Source organism: Cervus canadensis, chromosome 7, assembly GCF_019320065.1.
Source record: "Cervus canadensis isolate Bull #8, Minnesota chromosome 7, ASM1932006v1, whole genome shotgun sequence".
Taxonomy (NCBI): Eukaryota; Metazoa; Chordata; class Mammalia; order Artiodactyla; family Cervidae; genus Cervus; species Cervus canadensis.
The window spans coordinates 24549188-24571578 of NC_057392.1; positions in this window are offsets into that span (position 1 = coordinate 24549188).

The following is a 22391-nucleotide window of genomic DNA, read 5'->3' on the forward strand; positions in this document are numbered from 1 at the left end:
GCTGCTCCTTTTGGTTAACTTGGTTCAGCTTCTGAAAAGGGTCACACGCATGCGTATTTTGGAGTAAAACAAAATTATGATGAAAGTGAAAATTTGTGGCTCAGATGGTTAAGAATCTGCCAGCAATGCAGGAGACCCGGGTTCGATTCCTGGGTCAAGAAGATCCCCTGGAGAAGGGAATGGCAACCTACTCCAGTATTCTTGCCTAGAGAACCCGATAGACAGAGGAGCCTGGTGGGCTACAGTCCATGGGCTTGCAGAGTCAGACACGACTTCCACTTTCACTCTCTTTCCACCGCCCACCACCAGCCTGAGCTGAGGGAGCACTTTGTCTTCCTTGTATGTCTGGCACAGGACGCCCGCAGAGAATGGCAGACTCTGACCTTGACCTTGGGGGCCCCGGCTCTGCGGGGTTGTAGTGTCCTCTTCCTCTCCTGCCTCCGTGGCCCACTGCCCCACACCCTATCCCTGCTGATTGATCGAGCCTTCCTTCCTGCCCTCAGCTGTCTCGTTCCCAGGCACACAGGCCCCGTAAGCACAATGGACTGAGGATCCCCAGGACCCAGCTGCACAAAAGACCCCATCTTGTGAGAAGGCTCAGAACAACGTCTGCCTCCAGCCCACAGTGGAGTGGTGGGAGGGTGGGATGGCCCTGTTTCTTCCCGTCCCGAGGGTCTACAGGGAGGAAAGCTTGCCCCGAGTTGGGAATGCAGCAGTGTTTCCCTGGGGTGAGGGTAGATGAAGAAATGGAGGTCTGAGTCTAATTTAGGGGTGTCGCTGTTCAATCACTAAGGCGTGTCTGACTGCAACCTCATGGACAGCAGCAACCCAGGCACCTCTGTCCTCCACTGTCTCCCAGAGTTTGTTGAAATTCATGTCCATTGAGTCAGCGATGCTATCAAACCATCTCATCGTCTGCCACCCCCTTCTCCTTTCACCTTCAATCTTTCCCAGCATCAGGGTCTTTTCCAATGAATCGGCTCCTCACCATCAGGTGACCAAACTATTGGAGCTTCAGCTTCAGCATCTGTTCTTCCAAGGAATATTCAGGGTTGATTTCCTTTAGGATTGACTGGTTTGATTTCCCTGCAGTCCAGTTTAGGGGGTACTGAAGATATAAAATTGCCTGAAGAGAGATTTGGACTCTGCCCTTGGTTTCTGGGAGGTAACCGCTAAACCCTTGGAATGTCAAGTCTGATAGCAGTGTCTTTGTTTGCCTCCGGGCCTTGGACCAGACAGATAATAACAGCATGACTCAGGGTGGGGACTGTGAGACACAGTCGCTTGCTTTAGCGTCGGGGCTCTAGGTCCCCGACTAGGTCTAGGTGTCAGCTCTGCCCCTCAACCCCATCTGCATGACGGAGCCCCAGGAAAGCCTGGACCCTGAGGCTCTGGGACCTGCTGGCTGTGCGTACATCCCCCTTTACTCCAGGGAGGATAACTGTCCTGAGGGCGCCGGGAGGCCACCTGCAAACCTCGGCGTCTGACGCCCTCCTCGAATCCGCCCCTCTCTCCTCCTTCCTTGGCTGATTCTAACCTGTGTTCTTTGCCTTGAACAAATGCAAGTGGAGGATAACAGGTTCCAGTGAGCTCTTCATGGCTTTCTAGCGAATTATTGAAACTGAGGGTGTTTTCAGAACCCCTGAACCTGTAACAGGTGTCGAAAGTGAAGGTGGTGATCTTCCAGACACCCTCCCTCTAACTCGACAGTTGGTGGGAGCTCTCACTTGGGGTCCTTTTCCTTTTTTTTTTTTTTTACATTTTCCTAATTTATATTTTTGTATATCATGGAAAAAATTAAATATCTCTAATGACAATTTTTCAACTCCATCACCCCCTTTACATTTGCCATCTGGAAGTTACAGGTCTACTGTAAGCAAGAGCCTTCTCTCTCTCATCAGGGGCCTTCTTTCCGCAGTGAGGGCCTGAGAGCGTGCACGCTGAGCCTTCTAGAAACGTCTCACTTTTCCACTTCTTAACAGACACTTACTCGCCTTCCCTCTTCTTGATCTCACTTTATCCACCTGCAGTATTTTCATCTGAGTCATTTGTCGTCAAACTAGCAATTACTTCTAGTGTTCAGTTGATTGAGTTTTTTAAAGCAATGCCATCTAGGCTTACATATCCAGGTGAAAGGAACATTACTCTTGGAAGAATTCAAAGACTCCCTCTCCAAATCTACAGGCTCAATACGATGTATAGATTCACTGGGAATGGTGAAAGTTAGACTGAGTGACACAAAATAGCCTCTCAATAAATGCCAATTTCCACCCACATGGATTTCTGTGCGCATGTGTGTGTGTGTGTGTGTGTGCGCGCGTGCACGCACGCGTGCAAGCTCAGTCTTGTTCAACTCTTTGCGATCCTACTATAGCCTGCCAGGCTCCTCTCTCTGTGGGATTTTTTTTCCCAGCAAGAATACTAGAGTAGGTTGCCACTTCCTACTCTAGGGGATCTTCCCAACCCAGGGTTTCCCGGCGCTGCCTTAATGAAGTATCATAAACTGGGTGGCTGAAATCAATAGAAATTCATTGTCTCTTAGCTATGGGGACTGGAAGTTTGCAATTATTAATAAAGGCTCGGTAGGATCGTGCCCTGCCTTTGAAACATGTAGGGAAAGACTTCCAGCCTCTTCCAGCTTCTGCTGGTTTGCTAGCACCCCTCAGCGTCCCTTGGCTTGTAGCTCCATCACCTCACTCCTCCATTTCATGTGAGTTTCTTCTTGAGTCTCTCTCTCTTCACGTGGACTTCTGTCCATGAGTAGTATTGGATTAGGGGCCCAACCACATCCGTTACGACTGCATCTTAATTAATTACCTCTGCAATGACCCCATCCCCAAATAAGGTCACATTCCTGGTATTGGCGGTCAGGACGTGAGAATCTCTTTTCTGCCCAGATACAATTCCATCTCTGACACCATCCTCTTTCTGAGGACGAGAGTCAAGCACATGGGCTGCCAAAGTCTGTTTCTTCACCAGGGAAATGAGAAGTGTTACGTCACCTCTTCCCAGTCTAGGAAGAGATCAAAAAGACGAAAGCACTCACATGCCCCGCCCCCGACACATCCATGGATGGGCTTGGTAGCTCAGATGGTGGAGAAATGATCCCTCCTGTCGCTGAGAGTGGTGACTCCAAGAAGGATGTTTTCTGATGCATTGTCAGGATTAGAATCTGAGACGAGCAACGGCTTCTTGCTCACCTGTTCTTTCTCATCCCGCTGCCACCAGGTGCCTGGGGAGTGAAGAGGAGCCCAGACCGGGGAGGGCATTGTTTCCCAAGGAACCTCATTCATCAACTCTGTTTGGACAGCCAGCACGCTCAGACAGTCCCTGGCTACACCTTGCCTTCTTCCCGTGACTTGACTTCGAGCTTATCTGAGAGCCTTTTGTTCGGGCTCATAATTAGTCAGTGACTCAGTAGCCCACAAGCATTACCCGGGAGCCAGACAAGACCAGCAAGCTCTGAAGACCACCTGTTCCAAGTCATTTCCTGTGTGGGCGGCAACTTCACAGGCCTGAAATTGTGAGTTACGGTAAAAATGGCTTCAGCCCTGGCACACGGCGCTGTTGAAACTAGATGAAATCTCGCCTGACTATGTTCTGGCCAGACATATTTCGTTATCGTCCTTTGCATATATATTAAAAACTCTTACTCCTTTACAAACAAATGTTCTCCAGGGGGAGACAACACGCCCTGGCTGTCAGAGGGAAAACACACCAGAGTTTTATCTCCTGGGTCTGCCCTGCAAGCCCATAAGCTACTTAGGAGGGATGGTGATGGGGGTGGCCTGTTTGCTCCTCTGGGACCATGACCCCTGGGGGTTCAAGAATATTCTCGGTCAATGTTAAGCTACACTGTGCACTAAACTGGAGTTTTGGAAACAGTAATCAAATCTTCTGTTCGCAGGACTCTTAAATTGGCCGATGGAGTGGAAAAAAAAAAAAAAAAGCTCAAACAGTTATTTATGTCATGTAGACAAAACATTGGGTGGGTTGACTGATTATTTCCACTGTATAGTGAGCTATCACGGCCATTTTCACTCTGAATTTAACTGCCACGTTTTTCCATGAATAAAACTGTTCCCTCATGAAGAAGGTTCATTTTTAACCTTACTGCCCCTCATCTTCTGTCTGTCTGATCTTGCTCTAAATTGTCCAGTTCTTGGGTCATGATGAAACCTTAAAAGTCATTTCTTTTTATTTTTTCTGATTAGACAAGTAATTCAAGCTCACACAGCACATTTCAAAATGGAGATATGGATGGAGAAAAGAAAAACCAGCTACAGGCCCACAAGACAGGAAAAAGTAGCATCAAATTTATTTACCCAATCTTTTTCATTGAGCATTTGATGGTTTTAATAGGTATTTATTATTAAAAGTTAATATTCTATTAGTATTGGATACAAATAATGCTATGATGATCATAGTGCAGGATTAGTTTTGAAGTTAAAATATATTTTTAAAATGCTGCTGTTTTATCTTATTTTTCAAACTTCCATTGCTTTGCCCTTCAGCAAAGAGAGCAGTTTTAGTTAGGGCTGCAAATTTATCCATCATAAAACTGAAATCAGAACAGAGTACACAGGACCCACAGTAGCAGGCAAGTCAAGGTGGAGGTAAGAGGTGAGATTCTGCCCCAGTCATGACTGCTCCAGCTTTGACGGTGAAACAACTCATTTTTAAGAACAATGTTGACACTGTTCCATTAAACCAGCTCTTACATGGTCCCCGGAAACCAGCCACCAAGACTAGTGAACTGAAAGTTCACTAAGGAAGGTCGAGTGAGCTGCTGAGTGTCGTGCGCTTGTTATGTGTGTGAGGTCGTGCTGAAAGACCAGGTTTTTGAGCTCCATACATGACCTTTTTTTTTTTTTTTTCAGGTGTACGTTTGTTCCAAGTATAGCTTATAGTGAAAAATGACTTGTTCTTTATCTGAAATTCTAAGTTACCTTGAGGTCCTGTATTTTATCTGGGAAACCTGTGCAGAGAACTGGTGGTTTTACAAGCAGCATTTAAATCTACTGGTTGGTCTGTGCCTGTGAGCTGCTAAATGTTTTGACCATCAGCCCCCTGCAAAAACATCAAGGCATTTTGCATTCAAGAAGACTTTTTATTTATAACTAAAGAAATAATCTAGAAAAAACTCCTCTTAAGTTCATGGAGCTGGAAGGCACTGTGATATCTCACAAAGAAGGGACTGGGAACCTGATTTGACTTGAGTCAAGTCTTAGCTGTGTGACTTTGTGTTAGTTACTTAACCTCTCTCAGCCTTGACTGCTTGATCCTCAAAAAGGGGCTAATCATATCTACTTCCCAGGGTTTTAGTGATGATGAATGAGAGAATGTTCATTATCTATTATTAATATTAACTCTTAAGAAAAAGGGAATATTTTGGCTAAAATTTATAATTTAGTGAAAACAACTAAAAACGCTGAGTACTCCAATCTCCAATCCTTACCTCCTGTATACTGCAGTGACTAGTATTAAAGCTGGGATCACATACATTTTGCAAGGTAGAAGTAGATAGAGTTGGGAATGGAAAAATAATAATAATAATAATAGTATACCCAGGAAAACCTGAAGTTCCCGGAGTAAAGGGTGTAAATCTCAAGTACAAACTATTCTTTGTGCTTATAAAAGTGATCTTGTTGGCTTCACTCAGTGATTAGCCTTGCTATTTTGACCAAGATCAGTAATTCACACACTCACGCATTTGTTTCTTTAAAAAATAAATCCCTGAGGTAGACAACATCCTAGGCTCTGGGGAATATGAAACATACATTGGACTTGGTGCAGTCCTCATGGCGGCCCACGGTTCTGTGGGGTAGGTGGACATGTAGCAAATCCTCAGGCAAGTGAGCATTTTAGCACAAGTTCTGATTAGCATTGTTACAGCAAGGTGCCCAGTGGCGTGGTAAGTGAAATAGGCAAAGGTGGTTTAGAATATGGCTTTGTCATCTCCACATCTCTGGTTCCCAACCAGGGAAACGCACTGTTGAGGCAACACTGAAGAAAAATCAATGAGTAAAAGGAATCCGGGAATATAAAAAGTGGAATAAATGTGGTACTTCCTTTTTACTGTTGTTTCTGCATGTTTATATAAAAAGGGCCTTTCAACATTTACAGAGCTTTAAAGTGTAATATGAAAAATAGTACTTTGTACTCATTACAGTGCCTTTCATCTACGTCACTGCCAAGTCCCACAGACATTACCTCACCCGCCTTCAGAACACTCCTCAAAGCAGGTACAGAGACACTCTCACCCCCATTTCACAGATGAAGAGACTGAGGCAACAGGAGGTGAGATCAGGGGCCAGGGTGCCTGAGTCCTAGCTCTGGCTTTTTCACTCAATATCTGGGTGACTTTGTGTGCCTTTGCTCAGGTTTTTTAGGGGTTTGGAATGGAAAATCGCCAGTGTCTCACACAATGTTAATCATCTGTGATGGTGTCAAGCAAGTGGACAAGTGTCAGAGTGCTCATTCCCAGGATATAATTTAAGTCTTCACTGATAACTTCAGCTTTGGAATAACATCTCTGCAAGGAGACTATCCAGAAAGATTGTTAGAATACCTGAATGTTATTAAAAAGAAGAATTGTGGAAAAACTTGCTAATCACACTGATTCTTAGGACCCAAGGCAGACTTACTGTAGCCACTAAACCCTACTTTTAAGGTTTCTTCTTCAATATTTTTTTAGAGTACCTATCCATCATATTCATAATTTAAAAAAAAGTCATTTCTAGCAGAAATAATCCCAAGTCAGAGGTCTGGTAAGCCATTAAAGAAATCATTAAGCAAGTTTCGAAAATACAGCATCCATCCAGATCTGCAGGCTTCCTGATGGCTAAGCGGTAAAGAATTCGCCTGCAATGCAGGAGCCACAGGAGACCTGGGTTCGATTCCTGGGTTGGGAAGATCCTCTGGAGGAGGGTGTGGCAACCCACTCCAGGATTCATGCCTGGAGAATCCCATGGACAGAAGAGCCTGGTGGTCTACAGTCCATAGGGTCACAAAGAGTTGGACACGACTGAAGTGACTTAGTACATATGCATCCAGATCTGTGGTCTCAAGCTTGGCTGCACCCTGGAAGCACCAGGAAGCTTAGAAAAATGGGGATGTCTGGGCCCCACCCTAGAGATTTTGATTTACATGGTTTGGGATATGTCCTGGGGGTCAGGTGTGCTAACCTCTCCCCAGGTGATTACAGGGGCAGCCAAGGTTGAAAACCAAGTATGTTGTCCTGCAGGTAAAATGAAGGGGCTTGAAGAGATTAACCTCACACTTGTGAAAACAGAGGCCAAAGCTGCTCACTGATTTGTGATAATAGAAGGCTGGATACTGAAGCCCAGATTTCTGACTCCACCTCTCATTGCTCAAGCATTATATGGATGCCCATAATATCTGAAAGCAAAATTTTGTTTAAAATACAAAAAGATTTTAGCTACGTTAGTTGAAGAAAAACATATTGAAAATGGAAAATTTGGGATTTCATAAAACATTTGTCTATTCAGAAATCAAAATTTTCTGTATGGCCTCCATCACCAGCACCTATTGGTGGTGAAGATAGTTAAAAGACAAACATTAACTTGCCAACATATCTGCAACATAGATGATGAAGGGTTATTCGAAGCATCTTTTGAAATCAGTAAGATGAGTAATCCAATAGAATAATGAGAAAAACTTGTGAATAGAAAATTACACAAAAGGAAATTTGAATGACCAATCAAAATGTAATAATGGCTTTGATCACCTTAAACATTAAAGTTGTTCCTATAAATTAAAATGTTAATGAATTACTGATATCCGCTTATCAAATTAAGGATGATTAAATGATTGATAATATCTGTTGCTGGTGAGGATTTGATGGCTGTTGATGAGGTAAATTGGCATAACCTTTCTTCAGAGCAATTTGGAAAAAGCCTTAAAGTATGTGCATGCTCTTTGACCTAATAATTCTATTTTAAACAAATTGTCCTAGGAGAAAAGTGTATTAAGATGTACATATAAGGATCTTTTCCATCATAGGGTTTCTTATGACATCAAACATTTGGCAATACTCCAAAACATCCATCAATAGAGAACTGGTGAAATGAATCTTGATAGATCTATACGATGGAATAATGTGCAACTATTAAAAATTATATTGTGTAATATATGCAAATGTTTTTATTGACACAGGAAACATTTTAAGGTTTCTTCTATATTTCTTTAGAGTACCTATCATGTTCATAAAACAGAAAGCCAACAAAGTCATTTCTACTAGAAATATCCCATGTGTTAACTGGCATCTATTTCCAGTACCAAGAAAATGGAGCTTAAAATTGTAAAGTGTTTCTGCAGAATGTCAATCACAGACATTTTCTGCAGAATAAGAGCTAAAGCCAAGAAGTTCAAGAACAGGGTTGAGTCACAGACAATATCTCCCTGTATGACCACAATACCTTAGACTGGACATGATAATTGAATAAACAAAAATTTACTTTTTGTTTTATGGAAATAGCAGCAAACTCCCTGTATGGATTCAGTATAGATGTTAGATTTGAATCTAGAATGATTTAGTTATTTTGGCTCCCAGATAAAAAGAATGCAGCTTATGAACAATTTTCAAAGGGAGTACTTTTTTTTTTTAAACATTCACCTTGAAAGTTTCAACATCAATAATTTTTATGTAGCTTTGGTAAGGCTAAATAATGATGTCTTTCAAAGAGTCTTGTGTTGATGGTATTAGCTTACCAAGAGAAGAGTCCTAGTAACACATGAAGCAGTCAGTATAGGAAGTTTCCCAGAAAAAGATTTGGCTTAGGTGAAGCCTGCAAATGGCTGGTTTTGGTTAGCAATGGTGCTGGGCAAGTAGTTGCCCCGTATCCCAAGGTATGAACCATAGCCTGGAAGGTGGGTCGGAGTAAAACACACACTTCTTAGAAATGTCAGAATTGTACATTTTGGCATGTATGAAAAGGAAGGCTCTTTATGGTGACTTTAACACACCTGTAGTCGTAACTTCCTCTAGGGCAAGCATCCTTGCCAATTTCTCACCTGTCTTGCAGCAGCTGTAGAAGCTAGTGGAGCCTGAAAAAAGCAAGCAAATTAAGAGGATGTGCCCTCCAAACACTTAGCTCCCAACTTTCCAACAGAACTCCCGACCATGCCCCAAAACTCTCACCTGAATACCGGATGCATTTTTGGATGTTACAACTTTTGAAATTTCCTTCCTAACATTGTCGTCTTTGCGCTCCGCTCTCCATTTCAGGAAAAAAGCAGAGAGAGTCCCTGAATCATTGACAGTTCTGCGTATGTAAACACCTTCACTTCCTTCTGTGTCTGGAAATTGCACCTGGATTCCAAAACATCCTTCATGGCTTTTGATGAGAAAGTCTGATGAGAGTGCATGGTTTGATTCACTGGTCAGGATTCCTGACAAGTTTTCACATGAAGATTCCTCCAGCAGTCTGACAAGTCATTTGGGGTGAAGGATGAGACTTAGTGATCCTATTAAGCAGTGAATTTCCCCTTGTCTGTCTATTTCCCCAAATTTATTTTAAGTAAGCAAAAACAGGTTTTCCTCTCTGAATTTCTCTCTCCAGATTTACAATCTTCTGCCCTCTGGCCGAGGGCCTGCTTGGCAGCAGCCTCAGATCCCAGGCAGGTTTGCTGGAAACACAACTGTCCGTGGCTAACGCACAGTTCCAGACCCTTCCTTTCTGAAATACCCTTTTAACCCAGAAAGATGAAAACACAAACTGAGTTTCTGAATATGGACAATTAAAATAATGTGTGTATTTTCTCTGGATGCTTTGGAAAAATGCATGCTAATCCAACTTTTGATGTTTAGTAGCTAAGTCGTGTCTGGCCCTTTGTGACCCCGTGGACTGTAGTCCGCCAGGCTTCTCTGTCCATGGGATTCCCCAGGCAAGAACACTAGAGTGGGTTGCCATTTCCTCCTCCAGGGGATCTTCCCCATCCAGGGATCAAACCCAAGTCTCCTGCATTGGCAGGCAGGTTCTTTACCACTGAGCCATCAGGGAAGCTAATCCAAATGCCACTCCCTGAAACACTTCTACAGAATTATGATGGTTTGGGAATAAAACACTGGATAGAATGCTTATTGAAAACTTGGAACTCATTCTATGGTATTATCACCTTAGACTGCCAAACTATAGCTATATCCAAAAAAACACAAAGATGAACCCTCTAGTCCTTTCTCAACCAAATCTTTTTTTTCTTTTTTTAAAATTAATTTACTTATTTTAATTGGAAGCTAATTACTTTACAAAAATCAACCGAATCTTTTAAATAGCCAAATCGATTAAATTTGATTTGTCATGGTTTTTGGCCTGCTGCTAACTGACTGCAGTGGACAGTGGACTTGAAGAGTCATTATTCTAACAATCTATGTGTTTATGTATGACTGGATTTCTTCCTTTTGCTTCATTTTTATTCTTTTCTTATCTTTATTCTTTCTTTCTTTTTTTTTTTTTCAATAGACAATTGATTAGTCTGCTTAGGGCTGCCATAACAAAAGCCCACAGGCTGTGTGACTGAAACCATAGAAATTTATTTCTCAAAGTTCTGGAAGCTGGAAAGTTCAAGGTCAAGGTGCCAGCAGATCTGGTTCCTGATGAGGCTTTCTTCTTGGCTTTCAAAGCTGTTCTTCTCACTATGTCCTCACATGGCAGAGAGACAGAGTGAAACAGAGAGGAGGATGCACTGTGGTGTCTCCTGTGAGAACACTCATCTGATAGGATGAGGACCCCACCCTTACAATCTAACAGTCTTAACTACCTCCTTATAGACCCCATCCCTGAGTTACAGTTACATGGGCATTCAATCTTCAACATACGATTTTGGGGAAGGACACAGGTCAGTCCAGACTTAACTGATAAATAAGTGAAGATGGACTATTCCTTTGAGAGAGCTGGTAGAGTCTGGATGTTTCTTGCTTTTTTGATGGAAAGGTTTGGTACAAAGCCTTTATATAATTAATAGTTGCAAAACATTGCTGATGAGGAAGACCATCACAGAATGAATAAAGACTCAAGAGATATCTAGACTCCCTTCTCCGGTGTATCTCTTTTTGGTTGTGTGACCATTAACACATACTGTAACATTTTATGACCTGCTATTTTGTGGGAATAATTGTATTTTTATCTTGGATAATCGTTGACTAATTTAACTTGAAACTTGCATGTATAATGCTTGGAAAGGGAACTGAGGCATAGTCGGTTCTCACTTTCAGCCACTATTACTATCATCACCATCATCATCACCACCATAATTATCATTTCCAAGCTAGTTAACAGAAGGATAAACACTTGCAAACAGTCTTATCAACACCCAAACTGATATATTTAATAAATTAGCCCAGAGCACAAATTTAAATACTTTTTTCTCAAAGCAAACCTTAAAGAATCCTGTTGATTGGTTGTGCTACACATCTCATTCTTCAGAGAAAAGCTGTTTAGATTCCCCAACCTCTGATACCCATGAAGATATTAGTCACTAAACAGAAGATGGGCTTCTCTTGTGGCATGGCTGGTAAAGAATCTGCTTGCAATGCAGGAGAACTGAGTTCAATCTCTGGGTTGGGAAGATCTCCTGGAGAAGGGAAAGGCTACCCACTCCAGTATTCTGGCCTGGAGAATTCCATGGACTGTATAGCCCATGAGGTCGCAAAGAATCAGATACTACTGAGTGACTTTCACTTTCACAAACAGAAGATTCCTTTAAAAGTCTGGTTTCTTTTCCATCATATTGGTGAGTCTGTGGTGGTTTGCAAGAATCTCACCATAATACCAAGACCAGAAGTATCTCCAAGATGAACCAAAACTCACAGAAAGACAAGTAAAAAAGATGTCACTTGAATGAAATTTCAATTCAATACAGCAAGTTTTTCTCAAAATCTTCAACATTTGTAATGCTTGAAAACACTTTCTCCAAAACCAGTTCCAACCCACAACTCATAATGTTTTCATGATTAACCTTACAGAGAGGAAAAAGTATAACCAGAACTATGTCACATTCCCACATCCAAACTTCTGATCTTTTTCCCCACTGGGGTGGGGAAGGGTGGGGGAGGATGGTGAAAGGATAGAGAGAGAAGGCCCTTTGTCTGGAGTGTTTAATTGCTGAAGGGTTTTTACCAAAGAAGCAATTTCTTTCACATACACTGTGTCTCACCTTGAGCTCTTATCCAATGGGGACATAGTTGATCAATGATGTAATTCTCCAGTTATTTAAGGATAGTGATTCTTTTATTCTCACAAAAGGTTTGCAGAAAATTAAAAGAAGCCTGAAGTCATTTATTTTAATCTCTCAAGATTGTTTATTATTTCTACAAGTCAGGACAGCCCCATCTTTGGAAGGCATATTCCAAGGGAAAAGTCGATAAAATTATTGCATTGTTAGATGGGTGGGGTTTTTGCAAAACAGACTCATTGTTGATGGTCTTTTAATGCAATGTTTTATATTTTATCTCATGGTCTTTCAGAAATCCACGGATGATCATTTGGTGTGAATAACAACATTAATTTACCTTTAGAGATTTTTTTTAAACTTTGGAAAGCCAGCAAAGTTCTATAAATTATAAACATCAATAATAGATTATTGGAAATGTTCATTTCCCATAGGACTTCCTTCCCATACATTGCCATGGAGCCTTGACTTTTACACCAGCGTAAAATGAGGAGGAATATATGCACTCAGTATGGTTTCTTTAAATATTATGTTTCTCCCTCTCAATATAATTAATCACTTTTCTGTGTGTAATGGAAACTGCAAGATATTTTTCCCCCTTTTGGGTTACAAAAGTATGCCAAGGTTGTTAGATTTTGGTTTTCAAATTCTTTGATCTGCTTCAAATATGAAAGGTGCAGGACCTCACACTGGGCGGGTGGCCTCTAACCTATAGTGTGAGGAAAAAAGCTGTGAATTTTCCACCTTATTTTTTCATACCCATGAGTTTCTTATTTAGAGGAAAATTTAATACACAGTGGGTACCTTTACAGTTAACTCACCCAAATGTTACTTGTTTAAGAGGTATTTGGTGCCGGTGTCCAATATACCCCTTGTTTTTATTTATTTTTTTAAAAAAAATAAGTCTTGTTAAAACTTTTTTCCTAGAAAAAGGATATTACCTTTTGCCAAGGGCACATTATCCTCAATATCCAACATTTCAGTCTATTTTCTGCAACTTAAAGTTTCCGCATCTTAAATGGTCTCAGTTCTCCAAGCTACAACTTGGTAGGGTTAGGGAGGACTTCCTTTTCTTAGTAGTAGAGTCTTCTTGCTTAGGAAGCTTACAGGTCTCCCCCATTTGATGGAAAAACCCATCATTAAGCACTAATGGAAGAATGGCAAGGTCTTCAAAGTCTTCCTCTGTTTAGATAAGCACCTTCCAACTTCCAAATCTGCTCTAAGCTACTATAATGTTTACCATGTTTAAAACTGATAAAAATACCTTACAAGGCAAATCGCCTGTGAGCCAACATTTTAAAAATGCTGTTATGATGATAAAACATCAGAGGAAAAGGACTCAATGAATTTTAAAGGGAGAACAGCTCACCTGTTATTACAGATGTGAATAAATTATATGAGTTAATTTTCTGAAATACAAGATCAGCTTTGTATCCATCTATAGGAGAGATCACTAATTAAAGCATGACCCCAGCATCAGTATCCAACCCATTTTTGAAGATGTATACAAAGGTGGTTTTTGGAGGGAATGTGCCTGAGTAAGTGCTTTTTTTTTTTTTTTTTTTAAATCCTGGCTGTGGTTCCTTAGGTTAAAATTACTTGGCTACATTTGCTATGCCAAGTAGAGTGTTTCATACTCTCCTAAACAACATAACTCCACTGGGAGATTTGATCAAGAGGAAGTCAGTCATATAAGATACTGTGCAGTGATCTGATGTACCACCCTCATCATCCCCAAACTCTACTCATTCCAAGTGTCTCTACACTTAGACTAACCAGCACTCAAGTGGAGCTTAATAAAGCCTCCTGGACCTTGGATGTTCTCCTGGCCCTTATACTAGGAAACTCAGAAGCTGGTAAGGATTGGTGTGAAAAGCTTCCTTGACCTACACTGGATGGCCTTGGGAGGTAATTTGAAAAAAACGTGGTTGCAGAGATATATTAGGTCCCTTAGCAGTCAGTAAGGGCTTCAGGCAAAGTGGTTGTCTGAGGAAGCCTTCCGAATAGCTGATAGAAAAGTAAAAGGCAAAAGGTGAAAAGGAAAGATATACCCATCTGAATGCAGAGTTCCATAGAATAGCAAAGAGAGATAAGAAAGCCTTCTGAAGTGAACAATGCAAAGAAATAGAGGAAAACAATAGAATGGGAAAGACTAGAGTTCTCTTCAAGAAAATTAGAGATACCAAGGGAGCATTTCATGCAAAGATGGGCACCGTAAAGGACAGAAATGGTATGGACCTAACAGAAGCAGAAGATATAAAGAAGAGGTGGCAAGAATACACAGAAGAACTATACAAAAAAGATCTTCATGATCCAGATAACCAAGATGGTGTGACACCTCACCTAGAGCCAGACATCCTAGAGTGTGAAGTCAAGTAGGCCTTAGGAAGAAACACTATGAACAAAGCGAGTGGAGGTGATGGAATTCCAGCTGAGCTCTTTCAAATCCTAAAAGATGATGCTTTGAAAGTGCTGCACTCAATATGCCAGCAAATCTGGAAAACTCAGCAGTGGCCACAGGACTGGAAAAGGGCAGTTTTCATTCCAATCCCAAAGAAAGGCAATGCTAAAGAATTCTCAAACTACCACACAATTGCACTTATCTCACACACTAGCAGAATAATGCTCAAAATTATCCAAGCAAGCTTCAACAGTTTGAACTGAGAACTTCCAGATATTCAAGCTGGTTTTAGAAAAGGCAGAGGAACCAGAAATCAAATTGCCAACATCTGTTGGATCATTAAAAAAGCGAGAATTTCAGAAAAATATCTACTTCTGTTTCATTGACTACACTAAAGCCTTTTGACTGTGTGAATTATAGCAAACTGTGGAGAATTATTCAAGAGATGGGAATAAAAGATCACTTTACCTATCTCCTGAGAAATCTGTATGCAGGTCAAGAAACAACAGCTAGAACCAGACATGGAACAATGGACTGGTTCCAAATGGGGAAAGGAGTACTTCAAGACTGTATATTATCACCCTGCTTATTTAACTTATATGCAAAGTACATCATGTGAAATGCTGGGCTGGATGAAGCACAAGCTGGAATCAAGATTGTCAGGAGAAATATCAATAACCTCAGATATGCAGATGATATCACCCTTATGGCAGAAAGCAAAGAGGAACTAAAGAGCCTCTTGATGAAAGTAAAAGAGGAGAGTGAAAAAGCTGGCTTAAAACTCAACTTTCAAAAAACAAAGATCATGGCATCTCTTCCCATCACTTCATGGCAAATAGATGGGGAAACAATGGAAACAGTGACAGACTTTATTTTCTTGGGTTCCAAAATCACTGCAGATGGTGACAGCAGCCATGAAATTAAAAGACACTTTGGCAAATCTAGACAGCATATTAAAAAGCAGAGACATTACTTTGCTGACAAATGCACATATAGTCACAACTATGGTTTTTCCCGTAGTTATGCACAGATATGGGAATTATACTATAAAGAAGGCTGAGCACCAAAAGATTGATGCTTTTGAACTGTGGGTTGGAGAAGGCTCTTGAGAGTCCCTTGGACTGCAAGGAGATCCAACCAGTCAATCCTAAAGGACATCAATTCTGAATATTCATTGGAAGGACAGATGCTGAAGCTGAAGTTCCAATACTTTGGCCAATTGATGTGAAGGGCCGAATCATTGGAAAAGACCCTGATGCTGGGAAAGATTGAAGGTGGGAGGAGAAGGGGACGACAGAGGGTGAGATGGTTGGATGGCATCATCGACTTGATGGACATGAGTTTGAGCAAGCTCTAGGAGGTGGTGATGGACAGGGAGGCCTGGTGTGCTGCAGTCCATGGGGTCACAAAGAGTTGGACATGATGAGCAACTGAACAACAACAACAATGGGCTTCCCAGGTGGCGCTTGCGGTAAAGAACCCACCTACCAGTGCGTGAGACATAAGAGAAGTGAGTTCGATCGCTAGGTTGGGAAGATCCCCTGGAGGAGGGCACTCCAGTATTCTTGCCTGGAGAATCCCATGGACAAAGGAGCCTGGCAGGCTACAGTCCATGGGATTGTAAAGAGTTGGACAGTAATGAAGCAATTTAGCATGCCTGCATGCACTTAATTGGTACTCTAAAAAAGATACTTCAAGAGTTCTTATGGGATGGTACAAACCTCAGATTGCTAATGTCTGCTCTTAGACATCATGAAATATTCTTGCCCTTGCCAGGAACATTCTCCACCACTGCAGAAAGCTGTGGAATACTTATTAGTTTCATCCCTAAACTTGGTAACCTTTTAGGCAAACCCCCAAAGATGAGAGAAGATAAAGAAAACTAGGAAATGTCACTTGTAGACACAGTCACTGCATTCATTTGTTGTTTTTGAAGTCAACAACTCTTGAGCTAAGAGTTTAGAAATTCTATTCAGGCATTAGAAATTCTATTTAGACATTCTTTCAACAATAAGTATGTGAATGATTTCCAAGTGACCCATTCTGTAGTTTGTACTTAGTGGGATCATGCAATAGTTGCTGCAGGCAAAGTCAAGAACAATTTGATTTTAATATAACCAACTTCTGATTAAATACTCAGTGGATTGTGTTTATCCATCATGACCTTCAGCTGACCTGTTGTTCCAAACTAGTCAGGAAGCAAGAAGGATTGGTCTTAGGAGAAACAAGGTCTGTTGTATGTAACTGTGAACTAGAGGGTCAAGAACTCTGTCATTAATTCACTCTTGACTTTTAGACAGTTTCTTGTCTATTTATTAAAAAAAAAAAAAAAGGCAAAGGAAATAGAAACACAGCATCAATGTTGAGTCAAGTAAAAATGTGATTACTGGGTAGACCCCTCAAGGATATTGTGCTTAGTGAGAAAAGTAAACCTCAGAAAGTTACATGTTGGACTTCCCTGGTGGCTCAGTGGGATGAGAATCTGCCTGCCAATGCAGGGGACATGGGTTTGATCCCTGGTCCAGGAAGATTCCACATATCTTGGTGCAACTGACCCCGTATACCACAGCTACTGAATCTGTAGCCTGTGAGCTGGACCCACTGAAGCCCATGTGTCTAGAGCCTGTGATTCTTAACTAGAGAAGCCATGGCAATGAGAAGCACAGGCATCACAACAAAGCGTACCCCCGACTCGCCACAATGAGAGAAAGCCAGCACAAAGCATCAACAATCCAGCGCAGGCAAAAAAGAAATAAGTAAATATTTATAAGCTTCCCTGGTGGCTCAGATGGTAAAGAATCTACCTGCAATTCAGGAGACACAGGTTCAATCCCTGGGTCAGGAAGATCCCCTGGAGAAGGGAATGGCAAACCTCTCCAGTATTCTTGCCTGGAGAATTCAATGGACAGAGGAGCCTAGTAGACTATAGTCCATGCGATCTCGGAGTTAGACATGACTGAGTGACTAACACTTTCTTTCAAACAAATAAAAATTTTTTTAAAGTTACAAGCTGTTTGATTCCATTTCTACAACATTTTTCAGTTTGGTACAGTTCAGTTCAGTCTCTTAGCTGTGTCCAACTCTTTGCGACCCCATGGACTGCAGCACACCAGGCCTCCCTGTCCATCACCAACTCCTGAAGTTTACTCAAACTCATGTCCATCTAGTCGATGATGCCATCCAACCATCTCATCCTCTGTTGTCCTCTTCTCCTCCTGCCTTCAATCTTTCCCAGCATCAAGCTCTTTTCAAATGAGTCAGTTCTTTGCATCAGGTGGCCAAAGTATTGGAGTTTCAGCTACAACATCAGTCCTTCCAATGAATATTCAGGACTGATTTCCTTTAGGAGGGACTGGCTGGATTTCCTTGCAGTCCAAGTGACTCTCAAGAGTCTTCTCCAATACCACAGCTCAAAAGCATCAATTCTTCAGTGCTCAACTTTCTTTGTAGTCCAACTCTCACATCCATATATGACTACTGGAAAAACCATAGCCCTGACTAGACAGACCTTTGTTGGCAAAGTAATGTCTCTGCTATTCAGTATGCTGTCTAGGTTGGTCACCGCTTTTCTTTCAAGGAGCAAGCATCCTTTAACTTCATGGCTGCAGTCACCATCTGCAGTGATTTTGGAGCCCAAAAAGATAAAGTCTGTCACTGTTTCATCTATTTGCCATGAAGTGATAGGAAGAGATGCCATGATCTTTGTTTTCTGAATATTGTTTTAAGCCAACTTTTTCACTCTTCTCTTTCACTTTCATCAAGAGGCTCTTTAGTTCTTCTTCACTTTCTGTCATAAGGGTGGTATCATCTGCATATCTGAGGTTATTGATATTTCTCCCGGCAATCTTGATTCCAGCTTGTGCTTCATCCAGTCCAGCATTTCTCATGATGTACTCTGCATATAAGTTAACTAAACAGGGTGACAATATACAGCCTTGTTGTATTCCTTTCCCGATTTGGAACCAGTCTATTGTTCCATGTCCAGTTCTGTTGTTTCCTGACCTGCATACAGATTTCTCAGGAGGCAGATCAGGTGGTCTGGTATCCCATCTCATGAAGAATTTTCCACAGTTTATTGTGATCCACACAGTCAAAGGCTTTGGCATAGTCAATAAAGCAGAAATAGATGTTTTTCTGGAACTCTTTTGCTTTTTCTATGTTCCAGCGGATGTTGGCAATTTGATCTCTCATTCTCCTGCCTTTTCTAAATACAGCTTGAACATCTGGAAGTTCACAGTTCCCATACTGTTGAAGCCTGACTTGGAGAATTTTGAGAATTACTTTGCTGGCGTATGGGATGATTACAATTGTGCAGTAGTTTGAGCATTCTTTGGCATTGCCTTTCTTTGGGATTGGAATGAAAACTGCCCTTTTCCAGTCCTGTGGCCACTGCTGAGTTTTCCAAATTTGCTGGCATATTGAGTGCAGCACTTTCATAGCATCATCTTTTAGGATTTGAAATAGCTCAACTGGAATTCCATCACCTCCACTAGCTTTGTTCATAGTGTTGCTTCCTAAGGCCCACTTGAGTTCGCATTCCGGGATGTCTGGCTCTAGGTGAGTGATTACACCATCGTGATTATCTGGGTCATTAAGATCTTTTTTGTATAGTTCACCATTCTTGAAAGAACAAAATTATAGAAATTGAGAATAGATTGGTTGTTTCTGGTAGACAAGGATGGTGGGTATGGCTGTAAAAGAGTAGCAATAAGGAGTTTCTTTGTGATGATAAAACAGTTTTGTATCTTGGTTGTGTTTGGTAGTTACATGAATCTCTACACTAGAGAGCATTGTATAGAGTTACATGTGCACATACACACACAAATGAATGCATGTTAAAAAGTGGTGAAACTAATTAAGATTTGCAGGCCAGTTGATAGTATTGTATCAGTGTCAATACTTGGTATTAACTTCTGGGTCTTGGTATTTTACTTTAGTTGTATGAAATGTCATCACTGGGGAGAGCTAGATGAAGGTGGCTCAGTGGTAAACAATCTGCCTGCCAATGCAGGAGACACAGGAGACAAAGGTTTGATCCCTGTTTCAGGAAGATCCCCTGGAGGCAGAAATGGCTACCCACTCCAGTCTGCTTGCCTGGAAAATCCCATGGACAGAGGAGTCTGGCGGGCTCTAGAGTCCATGGGGTCACACAGAGTCCATGACTGAGCACACACACATGGATGAAGCTATTATTTCAAAATAAAACATGTTTAAAAATGGCTTTACATACCTGTCCCAAAGTGCCTTTTTGACAAGTCCTATGTTCTCTGTGTATACAGTACAATGAAAATAAAAGTAGAAATAATTAAAACAAAAGAAAGTGGTGAAAGAATGACAGTTGTTACACGGAGTGGGATGAGTCACAACAAAACCATCAAACGGAGTTCTTCTCTTGTAACTTAACTTTGCATAAACGTGAATACAATGGCTCCTTGTTGAGCATCACTTTGAACTTACAAGGCAAAGTTCTTAGGGACAGCCTTTTGAAATCTAAGACTTTTGTAAGCTGAGATGCCTTGGAACATTTGTTCTATGGGCTGTTTCACAAGAACAAAGGCATCTGTAGTAAAATAAGTTAGGGAATTCTGAATTAAATATCTTTTTCTGGGTCTCTTCTCATAATAATAATTTAGAAAGTCTTACTTTTGAAAAAAGAAACTATGGACTTCTACTTCTTGACATAGTAAACAAGGTGATCCAAATAATTTGGATCAGCTCTCTGCTGAAGACAGTCCCAGGTGGTTCAGTGGTAAAGAATCTGCCTGTAATGGAGGAGATGTGGGTTCAATCCCTGGATTGAAAAGATCTCCTGGAGAAGGAAATGGCAACCCATGCCAGTATTATTGCCTGGAAAATTCCATGGACAGAGGAGCCTGGCAGGCTGCAGTCCATGCAGTTGCAACAGAGTCAGACAAGACTTACTGATTAAACAAAAACAACTGCTGAAGACAAGGAGAAAGTTAGATAAAACAACCCCACCCCCAACACACACACACACACACACACACACACTCCATCTAATTGGAGTAACTGAAATCTTCGGAGAGTTGTCAATGCAATGAACAAATCCAAGGCCAACATCCAGAAGGATACAGAAATACAGAGAGATGATCCCAGCATTTGGGATTATTTTTATTCTAAAGGTGAGTGGGATTCTGGAAGAGGGAGCTCAGAACGTGAAAATACAAAATGTGCTGATCTTTTGCCAACCTCACATGGTGAGCATGAGAATAACAGAAGTTCAGGGTCCCCCACAAAGCAGGGCTTAGAAAACCTCTCATGCTTTGGTTTGAAACACCCAAGCCCTATATCCTAAGAGCCCAGGTAAGTGGGAAATAGAACAACCCTGTGGGAATGGAAACATGTCTTAGGATCATCTAAATTCTTGAAATTGATTCTGACCTGTGTGTAGTTGCTGTTGTGGCTGACTCTTTGCAACCTTTTGAACTATAGCCCACCAGGCTCCTCTGACCACGGGATTTTTCAGCCAAGAAATATTTGCCTGAAGTATTGCCTAGAGTGAGTTGCCATTGCCTCCTCCACAGAATCTTCCCAACTCAGGGATCAAACCTGCCTCTCCTGTGTCTCCTGCATTGGCAGGTGGATTCTTTACCCACTAAGAGGACTCAAGTGGTAAAGAATCTGCCGGCTGATACAGGAGATGCAAGTTCAATCCCTGGGTTGGGAAAATCCCCTGAAGGAAGACATGGCAACCCATTCCAGTATTCCTGCCTGGAAAATTCTATGGACTGGGGAGCCTGGCAGGCCACAGTCCATGGGGTCACAAAGAGCTGGACACAACTGAGCACGCACACACACACACACACACACACACACGCACGCACACACACACACACACATCCCACTCCAATAGCATGCTGGTGATTCTGGCCATGAATCAGTTCTCTGGTAAGTTATGGCCTTGCATAAATGTTCTAATCCATTACATACACCAGGTAGTCCATCAAAAATATGAAGACATAGAAGGGAACAAGAAAAAAGATAAAAAACAGATCCCAAAGGGCTCCAGATTAGAGTTATCAACAACAAAATTTAAAATAACCAAGTACAAATAGATTGTCAATGAGATACAATAAAAGATAAAGAATTTTGATAAATAATTGGGAACTGTCAGGTTAATCAAAGGGAAATTTTAGAATTGAAAAGTGCAATGACTGAAATGAGAAACAGTGAAGACTATTAAAAGATAAGAGACAATAAGGGATTTGAAAGATAGATTTACAGTAAATATCTAGGGAAAGTCATGTAAAAAAAGAATGGAAAAATATGAAGAAAGGATAAGAGACAAAGGAAATACAATAAGATTTATCATACATGTAATGAGATTCCTTCCGGAAGAATAAAAGAGAACAGTGTGGACATAGCAGCAGGGATTGACACATTCCCAAACTAGCAGGAATTCAAAAAACATAATAAATCCAGAGAAAATTGCATCCAAAAAAATGGCTGAAAATCAAACAAAAGGAGAAATCTTAAAAACGATCAGAGGAAGAAAGACATATTGATTTCAAAGGAGGAATAGTGGATTACAGCTGTCACTGGAAAAATAAAGTAAATCAACATAATAAAATAAAATAGTGAAATTTCAAAATAAACACATAAATAAAATATAAACTATAATAAAATGACATAAACTTTAAAACATAAAGAAAAATAGTAAATAAAATGTGAAGCAAAGCATAGAATAAAATAGAATGAAATAAATGAAATAAAATTATGAAATTTTAACAAAGAAAAAATAAATTAATAAAGTAGCATAAAATAAAATAGAAAGTAG